This window comes from Pinus tabuliformis, chromosome 6 (genome assembly GCF_031772625.1).
Source record: "Pinus tabuliformis cultivar Carrire ecotype Pingquan chromosome 6, CPIR1, whole genome shotgun sequence".
Lineage (NCBI taxonomy): Eukaryota > Viridiplantae > Streptophyta > Pinopsida > Pinales > Pinaceae > Pinus > Pinus tabuliformis.
In genome coordinates, this window is record NC_142292.1 from 708,429,748 (window position 1) to 708,449,211 (window position 19,464).

Here is a 19,464-nt window from a genome sequence, read left to right on the forward strand (position 1 = left end):
AGTGAAATCGAACTGCTAGTGTGTGTTCTCCAAGCCCCATCGAGTTTCTTCTTATAATCTCTCGTTGAGACATTAACGACCATGATTAAAACTTAATCGATGGCTATGATTACCTAGAACTCGATTCATGTCTTTTACTAGAAGATTCTCACGATGACTTAATTAATACCCTTTAATTAATCATATTCCCTAAGTTTAGACTTGGGAAACATTAAAAATTGATTAATTATTTTAATTAAGTCGTCTCTAGGTGGAATTTCCAGAAACGATTTCTGGGTTTTGGAGAATACATGTATTCTAGCCTCTCTACCAAATTTCGTGTCCAAAACACATCCGATGCTACAAAAAATAACACTCTCTTTTAGCGAGGAATGTGTTCTAGCGCTACAACCCACTGAAGCAACAGATTGTCTCTGCACCACCTCCTGTCACACTGTTGATGTCTGGTTGTTGCTGCCCACCAACTACTGCGTAGCTCTGATGTACGTTGCATCTGTGTTGCTGCTAGCCCTGATGAACTGCTGCCAACGTTGCATCTGCACTGCAACTCCCTCTTCATCTGCTGCTGCTGCAACTGCAACAACTGCAACTGAAAAGCATCCAAAACACTGAATCAACTGTGATCAGTATGATGCATCTATCTCCCGAGTCTCTGACTACTGCTAGTCTATGCGCTATCACTGAAGCCTTTGTGCTGCTGCTGACTCTGCTTTGTGCCAACTGCACTGCTGCCAACTCTGCACTGCGCTGCCCAGTATCTGACCGCTACTAGCCACTGCATCTGTCACTTTGGCATCTGACTGCACCATCTGCCACTGATCCATCCTGCTACTGCATGATATGGGCTCTCGTAGAAAGGTATTGATTCATGAGGTGAAGCCTCCTCAGGAATCCTTCCCATCTTGTAGCTCTCTGGGGCTACAAAACAAAATCACCTCACCTCACTCCTGGAGGTATATCGGTGATCATGGAAAACTCTTCCTCCAATCTGGAGGATAGCCTATCGATCTCTGTATGAGGTGCTGCCTGGTCCTTCTTCTCCTCTTTGTCTTTCTTCTTGAGAGGACATCGAGTGTTGTAGTGGCCAAGCTCACCACATCTGAAGCATTTGACCTTGGAAAGGTCTTTCTTCCTCCTGCGCTGTGCCTGCTGCCCCTTTGATGCGAGGACCACATTCTCCTCTTCCTTCACTTGCTTCGTCCCACTGTTGTTGCTACTGCCACTGATGGTGCTCTTCACCAAATCTCACCTCATCTCCTGCTGCAGATCAACCCACATTCGATCCCACTCTGGCAACTTGTCTCTGCCTAGAATACTCTGGACGAAGGCCTGCCAATCTTCGGAAACGTTGTTTAGAGCTAACCGCACCAATTCTATAGGCTAGGGCGCTAACCCTACCGCAGACAGATGGTCTCAGACATCCTGAATCCTAGTGAGTAAGGGGTCTATGCGCTCCCCTTTCTACATCCTTGTACATCTCAACTTCTTCTCAAGATACATCTTCCGATGCTCGGAAGATCCTTGGTATAGCATAGCAAGAGCTTCCCACATTTGCATGACAGTATCTTTGCCCACTATGTGAGACACTACGTGATCTCGAACCCCATCGAGAATCAGCCTCTTCGTTTTTGCCATCTCCTTCTTGTAGGTCTTCAACTGATCTGCATCCGCGGGTACAACTACCATGCTATCGATGTAGGATTTGAGATCGTATTCATCTAGAAGACAGAAAATTATTGCCTTCCAGATCACGTAGTTGGAGGCTCCGTCCAACCGATCCTAATCTCTCAGAGCCCTGCTGATGCCACCTCTGCAAAAAGTCGAATTCCTCCTCGTTTCCTCTGCGCAGCTGCTGACTGGCTCTATGCACTCTGTGCTAGAGTGGGCAAATATACTCACAACTATTGTTTCTCCGTAGTGCAAAATTGAACTTCTGGACTAGAAGTTCCTGAGGAAAGCATTCTCTTAGTTTATGCTCTTTCTTCCTCCTAGCACTATTTTGCACTAGCAAATTGCTACAAAATAACTATGTCCTAGCTGAAGATCTGCTCTCCAAGGAAGATATTGTTGCTCCCTCTGCCTCTAGTAATCTTTGATTTGGAAAATTTATTCTTTGTTGACTCTCAGAGAAATTAATTTTTCCTAAAAAATTGACCTTGTTGGCGAAAGGAACTGCGTTGCCTCTGAAGGTTTCGAACTGCTGTCGCGACAGCTATGAAATTCCTCTTTCCTTCTACTACTGAGCTCTCCGGCTTACAACATGTGCTTTGATATCATGTGAAAATTCAGGAACCCAGAATCCTACTACAACCACTGATAATATTTCTTCTATTTGTTAAATAATCAAACAAATTATTTGCAGTTTCTTACAGCAAATATCGAAACATATACGCTGCAGCCTTCACAAAACAAATTTTGCGGAAGAAATAAAAATGCTGGAAGAATAGATGCACACACACACAAATACACAGTTATTTTTGGACTAAGTCCCTGAAAAAACCAACTTGGGAAAACCATTGTAGCAGCTGAGGGTTTTAATATTATGCAGTAGTAAATCTAAGTACAAGACTATGGATGCTCAAATCTAGCAATCCATATAGAGAAATGACTGACAATAAATCTAGTGAGAAAATTCTCACTCCCACTGGCGATCCGACACTGACCTTAGCTCAAGTTGAGCTGCTCTTTTTTGCCTTTGCGCAGTCAGTGCATCCCACAACTCGGAACTACTCCCCCCCCGCTATTTGATCAACTGATGTCTAGAAGATGGATCCTCTTGGCCTCGACACTCTCTCTCCGGCTTCTGGCACTGAATCACTGCTTCTCCCTAAGAAAACACTGAATCCCCTCTGGCACTGCGCTGCCTCTCCGTGGCACTTACTGCCTCTCTGTAGTGCAATCACTGGAACTGAAAAAACTTCCTCCGACTTTTCCGACCTTACTATCCCTGCCCCTCTCTCACTGCTTCGAGCTCACTAGCTCTCTCTCCGACAACTTAGCGCTGCTACTCTGGAAATCGATCTGCTAGTGAAATTGAACTGTTGGTGTGTGTTCTCCAAGCCCCGTCGAGTTTCTTCTTATAATCTCTCATTGAGACATCAATGACCATGATTAAAACTTAATCGATGGCTAAGATTAACTAGAACTCGATCCATGTCTTTTTCTAGAAGATTCTCACCGTGACTTAATTAATACCCTTTAATTAATCATATTTCTTAAGTTTAGACTTAGGAAACATTAAAAACTGATTAATTATTTTAATTAAGTCGTCTCTAGGTGGAATTTCCAAAAATGATTTCTAGGTTTTGGAGAATACATCTATTATAACCTCTCCACCAAATTTCGTGGCTAGAACAGATCTGATGCTACAAAAACTAACACACTCTAGATGTCTACCTTTAACACACTCATTGAGGCTTTCTCAATCTAGACTAAATGAGGTTCTGGAGATTGTTCATAGAATGTCAAAGTTTGGAGCTACCCCTAACATACTAATATACAACACAATATTGGATGGGCTTTGCAAGGAAAGAAAAGCTGATGGAGGTATTGGAGTGTTGGAAATATACAGAGAAATGTTGGCCAAAGGTATTGAAAATTATCCCTAGCGTTGCAACCTACAGGATTATGATATTTCATTCTGTATTAAGCTGAAAATCCTATGGCTACCAAGGTTTTCCATTAGATGGTAAAGAGGGGACGTGTTCTGTATGTTATTCTGATATTTCATTCTGTATTAAGCTGAAAATCCTATGGCTACCAAGGTTTTCCATTAGATGGTAAAGAGGGGACGTGTTTCGTACGTTTTTACTTACAATGTGTCACTTGATGGCTTTCGTAAGACAGGTAATATAGACTACAGTTACGATTTCCTCATTGAAATGCTGAACAAGGAACTTATTCCATCTGCTATTGCGTTTGGTTGAGCGATTGTCTTTTTAAGAGTTACACCTCTTTGAAATGTTGAACAAGGAACTCATCTCATCTACTATTACGTTTGGTCGAGTGACAAATTCTCTTTGTAAGAGTTACAGGGTAAAGGAGGCAGTTGGTATTGTTTACACCATGGTGAGTCAGGGTATTGTTCCATATTTTGCTGAATCAATATTTGAGGTTGATAAAGAGGAGGTGGCAACCCCAAAGAGGATATGTTGATGAAAGGACTTGTGACTTATCAAGCGTATGATCTCCTTTCAAAGGAATAAGAGAGGAAAAAGTATAGAAATAAACTGAAATGCTAAGGTATAAAATGTATCACCTTTATTCGTATGAAAAGAATAGATATAAAAGGACAAAGCAATGCTGAGGTGCAGGACTGATCATCTGTGTCCGGTAATGGCTGAACTTATAAGTAAAAAGATGCTGAGCAATTCATCAAAATAAGATCGTGTATTGACAAAATTGATTGTTGAGTTCTTCCCTGTTATGTAATAATTGACTTGACCTTACCTTCGAAATAATGAAAGTTAATGCACATCAAAAGCCATAGTATTGGGAAACAACAGTTGTCTACAAAATCAGGACAGTTTCAGTCGGGAAAGTCACTCACACCGGTTGAACTGCATTGAGAGATCCATCAGAGTGTTATAAATAAAGACGGGTTGACTAAAGCTTCACAGGTAGTCATTTTTCTAGCTCAACTGGGAATTGTTAATTATACCGTGCCATACCTTCTTCAATTTTTATTTCCCTATCCAGTGGGGACAAAATATGTACTGGTAACCAACGTTTACGCACGCTAGATGTCTATCTTGTCATTTGTAGTTGTATGATGTTGTAATTGCTCTTTATTTTTTCTTTTTTTATTTCCCTATAGAACAATTAAATGCAGGGAAACAAAATCAATCAATGAATTATACAAAATTTGAAATATGCAATATAGCGATTAACTGTAAATGTACAGAGGAGAAGAAACTAAAAATTTTGGGTGCATAATGAAAGGAAATGAAATTGGATTGTTATTTATTTGGAAAGTTCTACCTGTTTCAGATAATAACACAATCATCAACAAGGACAATTTTGTATCATATTTTGGTGCAAAGAAGCATCCTTTATAATCATTCTTTCTATCCAAATATGTGAAGAGCACTGGAATGAGATCCAAGAATCTAATTGTTTGAAACAAAAGAGAACTGCAACCATAGCGATGGGTGGTTTCCAGTTAAATTATTTTGTTGACGTATGAAGACAAATAATATGCAAACAAATGGTGATCGAGAGAATGTTTTTGTGGTATAAATTGCAACAGGCTAACCACCCAATTAAATTATTTTGTTAGCATATGAAGACAAATAATATGCAAACAAATGGTGATCTAGAGAATGTTTTTGTGGTACAAATTGCAACAGGCTAACCACCCAGTTAAATTATTTTTTTAGCATATGAAGACAAATAATATGCAAACAAATGGTGATCTAGAGAATGTTTTTGTGGTACAAATTGCAACAGGCTATTTTTATTTGTTAGCTCTCATCTGTCAGCCCAGTGCCATGTAAATATATTTTGTTGGTTGTGGCTAAGGAGCCAAGCTCGGATGCTGACAGTGCCATATCAGAAGATTTTGTTGGTTGTGGCTAAGGAGCCAAGCTCCAAACAAATGACTTATGCAATGAAATTGCAAATGCAAACATGTTTTGTCATTACTTTGGAGCCAACTTATTTTCCAATGGTGTAGGGCCATCCTCAACTTTCCTTGTAACGAACAAAGTTCGTACTTCACAATAATCTTCAGAATAATACTTAGAACACGAAGACATTCATTGAGGATAAGAAACATATATATTGAATAGTGTATAAAAGAATTGATTTGAGATGTTGGAATTTTTATAAATGAGAGCCCGCTTATATGCCTAGGCAGGTGCTTTTCATGAACATATGACTATTTATATGGTGAAGGGAATTTCCATGAATCTTATTCATATGCCTAGGCAGGTGCTCTTCATGAACATATGACTATTTATATGGTGAAGGGAATTGCCATGAATCTTATTCATTAGATGACTATGGCATTCTTCTTGTAGCAGGTTGAATCTATGAGGTTCATTAAATGACTATGGCTTTGTTCTTGTAGCAAGTTGAATCTATGAGGTTACAGAGCAAGATTTTAAGAATATCTTAAAAAAAAGAACAGTTAGTTTTTGTAGCATCAGAGGTGTTCTAGTCTCAAAACTTTGTAGAGGCTAAAACACAAATGTTCTCCATAACCCAGAAATCTTTTATGAAAATTCCACCTAGAAGTGTCTCAATTTATATTATTAGCCTATTTTTAAATATTTCCCAAGTCTAAACTTAAGAAAATAGATTAATTAATCAATTTTAATTGAGAAAGGTATGAATCATCTAGAAACTCACACGGATCGATTCAGAAATAATCTTAGCCATCAATTATGTTTTAATCTTGACCGTTGGAGTCCCAACTGGAGATTATAAGAGGAGGTCGATGGGTAGATAGAAGATGCACACACACTCGAGATCGTTTTCTTTGGGCAGTTCTATTTCCAGAGAGCAACAACAGTAGCCGGAAGAGTTCGAGCGAGAGAAGGGAAGCAAAGACAAGGGCAGAGACAGTGAGGTCAGAAGATTTTCCAGATATGTTGAGTAATTTGCACAGAGGTTGAGATTTTCTCCAGGAGGCTATGTAGAGGAAGCGCAGAAGCCTTGAAAGGGAAATTCGATTTTGCTGAGGTGAAGCTGGTTTTCAATTCTAGAGGTCGGAAAGCTTTTCCAGAGTTCCAGAAAGACAGTTCCCTAGTCAGCAGAAGGCAAGACGACTTGATTTGCAATTGTTCTGAGGTGAGCATGTAACAGACTGCACATGGGTGACACAGAAGTAGCGTTAGGCAAGGTGGACGGCTTGCTTTTCAGGGGCAATCAAGTGTCAAGATTGCTTAGAGTGAGGGCAATTCCCCTCAATAATTTTTGCCAGTATTTTCTCTATAGGATTGCCAGTTCAACATCTAGATTGTACTCAAATTATTTCACTGTTGCTTGATAATTAAAACCCTCAGCTACTGCACTGGTTTTCCCAAGTTGGGTTTTTTCTGGGTTTATTTGTCCAGAAATAAGTGTGTTAATTTTTGTCTATGTGCTAGCATATTTCCCAGTTTCCAGTGCTATTATTTTCCACAGTATTTTTGTTTTGTGAAGATTGCAGTGTGATTATTTTGTTGTTTCCGTAGCAATAAACTGCTAATTTAATTAACAATTACAAGAAATAATTCCAGTTCCTACAATAGGATTTCTGTGGTGAAATTTTCACATGGTATCAAAGCGATTTTGATCAAACGGGGAAGCTTAGAAGCATTCATTGTTCAGAAGAAATAATTCCAGTTCCTACAATAGGATTTCAGTGGTGAAATTTGTTGAATTGGGATAGCATCGGATGTGCTCTATCCATAAAAATTGGTGGAGAGGCTGAAGCACATGAGGTCTCCAAGACCTGAAAATGGTTTGGGTAGATTTTAACTGGTTTGGGAGATATTAAAATAATTAATATTTTTAATGGAGTTCCTATGTCTAAACTTAGGAAAAATAAATTATTAATGAGTATTAATATAAGACTGGGTTAGAATGTTCTAAAGGTCATGGATCAAGCCAAATCTAATCTTAGCCGTTGATTAGAGATTTAATCTCGGTCGTTGATGGACCAAAGAGAAAAGTATAAGAGATCAAGCCAAATCTAATCTTAGTCGTTGATTAGAGATTTAATCTCGGCCGTTGATGGACCAAAGAGAAAAGTATAAGAGGGGACTTGAGGGTCAGTTGAAGAACACACTTGCTAAGAGAAATATAATCATTGATCAACAGCGAGGGGCAATGAATACATAGCAAAGAGGCAGAGTTGGTACCAGAGAGATAGCGTAGAGCCGGGATAGGTTGACGCAAAGGCCGCTGGAGGCTATGCAGAGGCAGCTGGGAGCTGTGCAGAGCTAGGAGAGGCCAGTGTGGGTGATGCAGAGGGTCTAAGGGTTGACGCAGAGGCTTCATTAGCTACGCAGAGGCTAGCAGAGCTGACACAGGGCCAGCGCTGGGAAGATTTTTGTGTGGCAGACTGGGAGCTGGAGAGCCGGGAAGGGCGACGCAGAGTAGTGGAAGCTGCAATTGTTGTTGTGGGATCGTTCATCTGGTCATTGATTAGCCAGAATATTCGTCTCTGAGGAGAGGTACTAATGCTGAGGGCATTCTCTGTTGGGTGTGCCCTTTCTGGCACCCAAGTTGTATTTTGAAAACTCCATAATAATAAAACCCTCTGAATAGCTGCACTGGATTTCCCGCATTGGGTTTTTCAGGGGACATTGGTCCAAAAATAATGATGTCACTTGTGTGATTGTTTCCTTTCAGTTGATGATCTGTAGATGTTGATATTGTGCTTTTGTTTATTTTCAGTATTTACATGGTAAATAACTTGTTCAGTAATTAAACAAGTAGGAATAAATAAACCAGATAGTACAAGAAGAATTTCTAACAAGTTAAACTTAGAAATTCCAACATGTTTGTTATCGGGAAAACTAGTGTCCATTCAGAGCTGCTAGTCCCACTAAGACGGGTAGCTATCTTAGAAACAAACAAACTAAAGTTACTTGCATTTTCCTTTATGAGAGATAGATGAGAGAGAAGCAGAGAGTACCAACCTCAGTCTTTTGCTTGGCTCCTTGCTTGTTTCCTCTCCCCTTTGACAGATCTTTGCCACTCCTTCCTCGCTTGTCCCACTTCAAAGAACACCTGTAGAGTCAAAGCAGCATAATACCATCAAAGCATAGAGATCTACAATCATAAACAATATAGGATCAGATATATATTAACCATACAAATGCATATATCAATTCAAGATTCAAAGATATACAAGAATATGGAGGAAAACTCAAATAGCTTTATTGATAGAAGTAGTAGAAGAGAGGATTACAACCCATTGGTCTGACCCAGCGCCATCCTCCCAGCATGAAAGCCCTCTTCACCTCATGACAAGCTAGATCACCCAACACTATGATGTTCCACAAAGAAACCAACAACACTTACAAAATACAAGATTCCAGCCCCTGGATCTCTAGGATGAGGGATCCATATATAGATGTTTGTAGGTGGGTGAGTCAACTTCTGGGATTTTGATTAGTGTCCTCTCTCTGATAGTTCTTGGTTCCACTTGGAGATTCATGATCTCTTACTCATCCCTGGGCGAATTTAGAGAGGCAAGTGTCAAATGGGCAGTTTCTAGAAGATTCTCCGGGTTTCCACCTAGCCAATTGCCTCTGCCATTTGTTTGCTCTCGCTCATCGCACCCCACAGAAGGGCTTTTCAGTATGCATCACACTTTTTGCATGTGGCAGGTGAGATTCATCGCACCCTTAGCACTGAGCAGTCTGTATGGTCCAGTTTTTGACCAGTTCTGAGTAGTTTGTCAAGGAGAACTTCTGGGAGATGATGTAATCAGCTGACCTTGCTCCTTTAGGGTATGAAACAACACTTTTCGGGACTTAGAACCCCTTGATTTATGGACATATGTGATTGGGGTTGCAGTGCCCAAATATGCCTATAACAGTTGCCCCCTAAAGCATGAGGTCGTAAATCTTCTGATGTCGGGTGAAATGCTTTATCATGAGGATCCGAGGTTTTTCGAACTAGAAGGTGACCTGTAATAAAATACAATACAATACATTATCTTCATAATATTTTCATGATCTAGCTCAGGCGGGCATTCCCATGCTCAGCTTTATAAATTCATTTTCATGTACATAGGACAGACAATCGTCTGCGTGGCAGATTGATGATTCTGGTAGAGCCATCATCCTTTGGCTTGGATGATTATCTGTGCAGCAATGATGTACATTTGATGTTTTTATTTTCCTGAACATATCGCAGCCCGGATGGATGAAACTAGATCCGGGGTCTTCAAAACTCGTTCGATTTTCGCCGAAGTACAAGTCGATCCATGTGAAAAGATGTTCTGGCGTCGAACATGGAAAGACATAACCTGATTACCAGCCAATGATGTAAGCTGTTAACAAGCGCGAGAGGAATCACCGATAATGATAATGACCCTCAAGGTATTGCAGTACAATTCACGTGGTGTGAATACATGAGTCGATGTCGAACACCACGCAAAATCTTTTGGTCGAAGGCCATTAATGTAAACCTGTCGCCGGAAGTGAGAAACTTGCCATTGAGGCATGCAAGCTTCAAAGTACTGAAAGGGTTGTTCCTAGGTCGACTTCTTGGATAATGAGCTGATGTTGACAAGAAGTGACCCGTCATAGGAGGGCATTAATGAATCCCGCATCTACGACACGGAACAGAGCAAATGATTTTGTGGAGGTGAAAACGATCTGATGATACAAGTTTCAGGGTGGCGGTCATGAAAGAATGAAGGGTGAAGGTATTGCAGCGGATGAGACACACGCTGGGTTGGTGAATTCTCTGAGCGACTTCTCTTGAACATATCGGCGACACTGAAATGGATTGGTAGCGTTAACCCCAAAAATGGAGGTACGGTGGACCAATGGTGATATGACCGGTGAATGGAATAGCCCAACCCAACTCAATCATGGTGATGGAGTGAAAGTGTCATGTTCAAGAGCGACTTGTTACCAATAAAGTTTCTTCAAGTTTTCTTCCCAATTTTTCCCCAGTCATTGCTGACCAGTACCTCTTTATTTTTGTCAAGCTTGAGGAGGATAACATATGCTTGTTCTATAATTTGCCCTTCGGGCAAACCCATCGCTATGTTTTAACGAGCCTAGTGACAATGAAACTCGCTCTTGTCTGCATGGACAAGTTTGTCGCTATTGTTTTAACGAGTTTAACGACAAAGATAACTCAGTCTTTTTCAATTTTAGAGAGTCCGAAAAAGGGACGGAAAGGAAACTCCAGTATTCCTTTTTCGTAATATAATCCCTTGAGTCCAAAAAAGTATAAAATAATACGAAAGGAACGAATTTTCGATAGTTTTAACGAGCCGAACAAGACAAGCGCTCAATCTTTTTGTGTAATGATCCCTCAGGTCCAAAAAGATTAAAATCTAGAGGAGGGATAACACTTCTGATCGCTTTAACGAGCTGGAGAGGCCAATTGCTCGGCAATCTTTTCATATTTTACGAGTCAGATGAAAAGAGCTTAAAGGAGACTCGTTTTTTGAGGAATGAGTGATATTTTCGGGTAGCAGCTGGTTCCAGGTGAGGTTTGGAACTTTTCAATCACGGCAGTGTAAAGAAGATGGCTAACAGAATCACTCGTTGCAGTTGTTCCTCAAAAGGGGTAAACAATCAAATGGAGGCGTATGATCGGCTAAAAAGAGTGGAGGTGATGGTAAGAACACGACCAAGGCTCAAAAGCTGATGATAATGCGATCGCAATGGTTATTTACCGAAGGTGGGTTCATTTTTTAATGAGCTTAAACTCTGGTGGAACATATGCTCATTGCTAGGTTTATTTTTTAACGAGCTTGAACTTCGCGTAAAACTACTCGTGATAATGGTCATTGATATTCGATTCACCGTTAACACTATGTTCTTTTGACGGTCGTACTACCTGTTCAATTGCTCCATCAAACTGATTAGAAATGAGAATACATGCTTGAAAAATGAGTTTAAAAACTAATACCCTACTTGAATTACGTGAAAAGTAACTTAAAAGTAGTTTTTACCCCTCATTTTACCATTTCATTTGAATTAGGGATTGTTGGAGCTCTGGAGGTGTTTTCCCCTTGATTTTCATCTGTTGATTCCGGGAGATTCTGTGGACGATTTTTGGCGCCGTCTGGACCAGGTAGGAGCTAAACTTGAGATTTTCAATTGCATTCTTTCCTTTCTGAATTCTGAGCATGTTTTCCTACTTTTCTGAGCCTCTGGGGTTTGAACAATTCATTCTGCCCCCATCGCACCTAGTATACATCGAAAGGTGCGATGCATACTAGGCTGGCCATTGGCCAGTCAGTATGCATCCCACCCAGTACACAGCTAGGGTGCGATGGGCGCAAGGAGGAAAACTTTTGCACTGATTTTTCATGGAAATTTTGCCTATTTTTTGCCAAATCAGGATCCTAATTCTTCTCTTGTTTGTTTTTCAGAGATTCATCGGAGCAAAATGGTTGTTACATGGCGTGAACGCGAGCATGAAGAAGAGGACATGGTTGCCTTACATGATCCGGGTATGGTAACTGCATTGCGGAACTGTGGCTTGCTCAAGTTCTTTCGCATATCTAGCATGAGGCAACAAATCAACTTGTTGCAATATTTTCTCGATGCATGGGATCCTACCAACCAAGTGTTCCAGATTAGAGGCAAATCCATCCCTTTGACTGTTGAGGACATCTATTTCTTGATTGGTTTATCGAGGCGTGGTGCCCAAGATCAATATCCAAGATGTCACCGACCGGTCCTTAAGGACTATTTTATTCACCTTTGCTAGATTGGCTAGTAGCGCAACCCTTCACTTGGCCAACAGGTCCTATATGTAGTACGCCTTGGAATGCCTCGAACCGAAGGTATTCAACTGGTGTGATGCAGTACTTCCGGTGATAAAAGAACAGCTTACCAAGGTGAAAAACGGAAGATCCAAGAACTTTGGCTATGGTTCTATTTTGACCGCTTTCGCCTTGGAGAAGATCCCACTGATGCAGCCACAGTACATTTCACTCGATCTGCCACCACCGACTGAGCCATGGATGCAGATATGGGTTGACCTTATGGCCAGACATGCTGGTCAATCACAGGTTTCCTTCTCTGATGCCTTCTTCGAGTGGTTCAACTGTCAGTAGATGGTTTATGTTGAGTGTCTGTATGCTGGGATGGATTTCTGGGGTGACCCAGATTTGGTGCTGCTAGTTGGCGAGCAGTGGGGTGTCATAGGTAAAAATCTCTGACCATATCTCTGTTTATTGATTTTATAATGTTCTTGTGCTTTTTAAATGTTTATCAAGACTAATCAAAACTCATGTGTTCATGTAGATATCGAACCAGTGCGACCAGCAGCTGCCGCTCCAGCAGGAGAGGCTGTAGGGAGGGCTGTCCTTCGCAATCTGGATGTAGCCGAGACTCTTGCAGTGTTGCAGGATCAGATCGAGGGTCTCACCCTTGGTATTCAGGATGTGAGGACCGACGAGCTGCCTCTGAGATTATAGTGCCATACCACTGGCGTGCCGAGCCGATGGACTAGGCTCTTATGCATGATTGCACAGGCGGTGACCTGTTATCACCAGCACCATTAGACTAGGGTGCCCCCTTGCATTTTGAGTTTTTGGGTCATATGACCGATTTTGTCCTGGACACAGAACACTATGTACAAACTATAAACAGTTATATATATTTTTTATTTTCGGAGCTTTATTTTGGTTAAGTTATATGATCCTGATGCAAATATTGATGAAATGCTTTTCTTTTATAAATGTTGCAAATGTCTATCTAACACATAATTTGCTAATGAATCAGTTAATGTGTTTAAGTTTCTGGAAATGTGTTGATATTGAATAGAATCAAACTGCCTTTCCAAAATCTTGACCCTTAGGAACATACAATAGATAGCTGGATTCCGAACGGAATAGATGTCGGTAAGCTGTAGAATGACGAGTTGTGAGTCTAGCCTGACGACAAGTCGGCATATGCCATGCGCGATGGCATCAGAGAGGAGCTCTATCAATGCGCTGTATTCAACGATGTTGTTCGTCGATCGACCAATACATACCCCTCTGAAACTCACTAACTCGCTGCTTGGATCAAAGATGGCCCAAGCTGCAGAAGATAGGTTCCGCGTACTACGACTTGCTCCGTCAGCGTATCCAACAAATGATTCCAATAGGTTCGACATCTGCAACAAAATGCAAAAGTGGATTACCTAACCAAAATGATCACTCTTAACGAAAACAAAAAATGTAACAAAAGCATATGAAGAGGTTACTACGCTGAGTCAAGCATAGTAACGCTTAAGGTACAACCTATTTCAGGGTTGCAATAGTGGAATCCCATCGTAATCTACTAGCTCGTAGGCTCCTTTTGCTAATACACGCTTAACAATATAGGGACCCATCCACAAAGACTGGAACTTACCTGCTCCCAATTTATTGGATTCCTGGTCGTAAAGTAAGACCAGGTCACCTTCTGAGAAGACACGGGGTTTGACATTCTTGTCAAACTGCGCCTTGACTCGTTTCTTATGTGCTTCGTTAGCCAAGGCGGTGTCACGACGGGTTTCATCCAATTGGATTAATTCCAAGAAACGAGCCTCCTCCTCTGAAGTTCCGGGGAGAAGGTCGACTGCGAGCTTGAGGGACAAAATTTCACACTGAACTGGTAAGATTGCTTCCAGGCCATACACCAGCTGAAAGGGTGTAAACCCGGTCGCATTTCTCACCGATGTCCGGTATGCCCACAAGGCTGAGTACATGATTAGGTGCCAACTCCGTTTATGGACTCCAATCATCCTTTGCAGCATGCGCTTCAGGACTTTGTTGATCGCCTCAACTTGCCCGTTAGCTTGCGGATAATACGGAGTAGAGCTGTCATGGGACAGTCCTAATTTGGCAGCCAATTCAACCATCATGTGATTGCGGAAATGCAATCCATGATCTGTGACTATAGCTTGTGGAACACCGAATCTGGAGACTACATGATTGAAAAAGAAAAGAGCAGCTATTTCGCCACTGTTGTTTAATGTAGGCATCGCCTCGGCCCATTTTGTAAAATAGTCAATTGCGATTATGATATACCCATGCCCCCCGGCCGAGGTGGGGTTACATGTCATGAAATCTATGCTCCATTTGGCGAATGGGCCAACAACAACTATTGGCTGCAGAGGTGCGGGTGGTATTCTGGTTTTGCGGTCGAAGATTTGACAAGCATGGCAACTTCTGACTGCGGTTATGCAATCCTTGAACATTGTTGGCCAGAAGTATCCTGCTCGTAAAATCTTTTGTGTTGTAGCATAACCAGATTGATGCCCCCCACACGCGCTTGAATGACAATCGTTCAGGACATTTTCGGCCTCCTCATGGGTGAGGCACCTTCGTAGAACTGTATAGATACCACGACGGTAAAGTCTATCACCGACGATCATGTAGTCTTTTGCTTGGTATCGAGTACGTTGTTGTTCTGAGCGAGAGGTATTAGGCCTGTATGTTTGTGTTGGGAGATAGATGATTATATCTCCATACCACAGATTGCTTGAAGATATCAGAAACAAAGATTCATCCATATTTGTTGCTTTAGATGTTGAATCGTTGGACGATGATGGGAAGTCACATAGTAACTCCGCGAAAACCAGAGCTTTCTTTGATTTGGATTTTACGAATTCCAGATCAAACTCTTGCAAAATTGCTATCCATTTCGAATATTTTCCCCCAAGCAACTGTCGCGACAAGATGTAAGTCATGGGGTTGCAATCTGACAAAATGGTAGTTTTTCGAAAGAGGACATAGTGTCGAAATCTCTGTACTGCTTGAACAGCTGCGAGAGCCAGCTTTTCAACATAGGAGTACTTGCTTTCTGTATCATTTAAGTTTCGACTTAAATAATAGACAAGATGTTCGATTCCATTGTCTTCTTGAACTAAAACCATTGCGATGGTCGTATCTGCCGTAGCCAGATACAGGTTAAAGTCTTTTTGATAATTAGGAGCGTACATTAATGATGCTTTTATTAGGGATTCCTTTAGAGCATCAAAGGAAGCTTGCGCAACCTGATCCAGTATAACCTTTAGCAAGTTTGGCATAATTTGGAATGAACCTCCTCAGAAAGTTTGCTTTCCCTTGGAGTTTCTGAATCTGAAGCAAATTCGAAGGTGGAGGTAGATCGATGATTGCCTGAACCTTACATGGGTTGAGGCGAATCCTATCCTTTAAAATTAATTAGCCAAGTAAACGACCAAAACTGACACAAAACACACACTTGTGTGCATTGAGTCGTATCTTGTAGTGTCGGCAACGTAGAAATATTACTCTCAAATGTTGCGGATGATCGGTCCGCTTTCGCGAATGAGCCGGAAGATCGTCGAGGTATGGTTGAATGATGTTCTTGATGTCATGGAAGGCATAATTCATTTCCCTCTGAAAGGTTGCCCCTGCGTTCTTTAAACCAAAAGGTAGCTTGCGGTACGTGAATGTGCCCCACGGACAAATAAATGCAGTCTTTGACTGGTCCTGTGGGCGGATATTTATTTGATTATACCTGGAAAATCCATCCATAAACGAAAAGATTTCGCATCCGGTGCATTCATCAATTATCTGGTCGATGAAGGGTGTAGGGTAGTTGTCCTTTGGACAAGCTTGATTTACATCCCTGTAATCGACGCACACTCTAATCGTTCCTTGCTTTTTCATCACAGGAACAATGTTTGATACCCAATCAGTTAGAGGAACCGGGTAAATGAAACCAGCATGGAGAAGTTTTTCAACTTCTGCCTTGATGGAAGCGACTTTCTTCGGGTGCACCTGCTGAAGCCGTTGTCGTACTGGTTTGACATTTGGATACATCTTAATTTCGTGTTCAACTATGCTCGAGTCAATGCCTGGCATTTCTTCATATGACCATGCAAAGACATCTCTGAACTCGCGAAAGAGAGTGTAATATACTTCCAGTTCTAAAGAAGAACACTATTTGCCAACATGAATATTCTCTGCAACATCTGGTTTGGTCGAGATATTTATGGTGATAGTTTCTTCAATATTGGACAGATTTCGCTCGGAATCCACCGTATTTACAATATTTGATAGAAAATAAAAAACTGAAGGATAATTAAGGTCGCTGAAAGAATCTTCTTTGTAATCCGGAAGATGGGAACGATGGTGGTAATCTTCCCATGGTGTCTCTTCTATCATCATTGACTGAATAATTCCTTCGTCTGTAGAATGTACATGTGACCAAGGATCTGAAGAGGTACCATATTCCTTTGACCTATCTACCCAAACGCTTGATGAGCGTTGATTTGGGTTTGCCGTCCATGCCGAGAACATTGATTGCTACAATATTTCTATTGGGCTTGGAGGCAATACCTCGTGATGATCCATGCTAACATCGTGTTCGGACATCCTCTGAATAGAAGATACCATATTGCAGGTACCTATCGTGGCCACTTCTGCCATATTGTTTGGAGGTGGTAGGGCAAAAGTACCCATCAATGTAGGGTCTTTTAGCAGGCCTACTCCGATATTTTGAAGCAATTGAGAGCTTCCGTGGATCATCGGGATGCTTCTCGTAACTTGTGAACTGTTGGGGAGAAAGGTTTGTTGGTCGACGATTGTAATTCCTCCTTGGAAAGGAAATGCAATCTTTCTGAAGTATGTTGACACAACAGCAGCCATAGCATAAATCCATGGCCTTCCCAGTAGGATGTTGTAATCGAGGTTTCCATCGATAACTTCAACATCAATTTCTACTATTTTACCCCCCAGTTCAACTTGCAAGTTACTTAAAATCCCGTACGGAGTGTATGTCCATCCATCGAATGCTTTTAACGTCGTTGACGATCGCGACAAGGGTGGTGAGCCTAAAGTTTTCTAGCAACTCATTGACATAATACATGTAGATGCCCCCTCATCAATAATTGTTTGATGAACAGTTTTGTTGAGGGCTTTCACTTGAATGAGGAAAGCGAGTTGAGCTGGTAACTAAGGTTCATATCCTTTATGATTAAAGGCCACAAGATTGGAATCCGCTAGGTCAATCCCACCTATTGCTGATAATAGAGCCTGCTTTTGGGAGGGACAATTTTGCAATACTTCAAGTGTCGACATAGCGGACGATGATTGGGCACGAGGATTAAATGTCGATTTGTGTACTACTCCCTTTGGCGGCTTTATCGTTAGCTCAGGAATGATGGGTGGCACAACTTCGGTCGAAGTTGTTGTCGAACTACTAGGTTGATCAGTAGCCTTGTTGTTCGACAGCTGTGGATTCCCGTAATCTTTATTCCTTGTCGATATCAAAGCATCATTTTGTTGTTTCGAAATGGACAACATAAGCACTTGGGATGGGGAAGCATTGTCACTAGCAACCAGATTGGTTCCTGGGTTTGGAAACGGATCAGTCAATACCGTTGAGGTTTTTGAGTTCTTGAAGAATTTCTTAATCTCAGCTTTATGTGGACAGTCTTTCGTCCAATGATCCTCATCGCATATGAAGCATGGATGACTTGGTTTCTTTTGCCCAGAAGGGTTTGCAGAAGATTTTTCAGGAGACGAATCATCCTGCTTCTTCTTTTTCCCTTTCTTTTTCTTCTTGCCTCCTGGTTGCTTCGGTTCTTTGCCTTTGTCGGTCGACACGACATTAACCTCCGAGGCAAGAAGTTCTTCATTTGCATTTTGACTAGAAACTGTACGGGCTTTTTTCGATGTAGCCTTTGCGGTTTTCGTGCTAGTCGTACCTATCACGCCATTGCCGGCATGAGAGTCTTTGTTTGGTTTAGGAGGAGGAGGAATGGAAAGCTCTGGTCTAGGAGCATCTAGGATTTTGTCATAGAGCATGCCAGACTGAGTATAAATCAAGTCTAGATATTGCGCACGAGCAATGACTTTCTCTTCAGTGACGACCCCTCCCTTAGCCACATCTTCTGTAATAGAAGGTAACAATGAATTAATAAACCATTCAGTTAGCAGCTGATCAAGAACATATGTTTTTACCATTCTACGACAACGTCGCCACTCATGAATATGATCAGATATGTGAGTGGCTATCGTCTACTTGAAATTGGTAAGAAGCTTCGTTCCTGTTTCGTACCTTATTGGTAACTGAAAATGGGTTAAAAAGGTGGTGGCTAGGGAGCTGAAGTTATCGAATGAAGTTCTAGGCAATTCGATGTACCACTTTGCTGCCGGACCGGTTAACGTTCGCTGAAAAAGGCGAAGCCTAATCGAATAATTGTTGAGAGTGTTGGACGAACACCACAGATGAAAGGTCATCACATGATTCGACGGATATTCAACCGGATTTCCATTGAATTTAGGAATATCTGACGGAAGTTTATGAGGAATCACCGGCCACAAAGGGGCATAAGCAATTGGATCGTTTGTTAGCCGATTTAGATCTGGTAACTCTAAAGTCGCCATGAAGGGCAACTGTTGATTCAGGTTTGGCGAAGCATACCCAGGATAAGATGGGATCGCCTAAGCAGTGGGTCTTTGCATACCAGCATAATGTATTTGATGCTGATAACTTTGATAAGGTTGATGGGTATAACCATTATGATATGATTGATGTTGACCGTTTTGAATATACGGCTGCCCATTACCCGCAAAGCTTTGTTGCTTAGGTCCTCGGTAAGCTTGTTGGAATTGCGGTTGTTGATATTGCACTAGCCATGGTTGTGAAGCCATGTGTTGTTGTCCAATACTGGATGTCTGACCAAGATGAGGGGTAATAGTACCCGTTTGAGCCTGAGTTGCTCCAGTTAAGGAGCCACTAATCGGTGATTGTGGTTGTGTTGTGGAGACAAGAGGCTGTTGTATTACGACTTGAGAAACTTGAGGTTGACATACAACAGGCAACG

General features: G+C 41.5%; 1 long non-coding RNA gene across 1 annotated transcript in view; it reads left to right on the forward strand.

Annotated features, from left to right (window-relative positions):
• LOC149260645 (uncharacterized) overlaps positions 1-19,464 on the forward strand; it is a 347,299-nt gene that overhangs the window by 300,403 nt on the left and 27,432 nt on the right. The gene's annotated exons all lie outside the window — the stretch shown is intronic.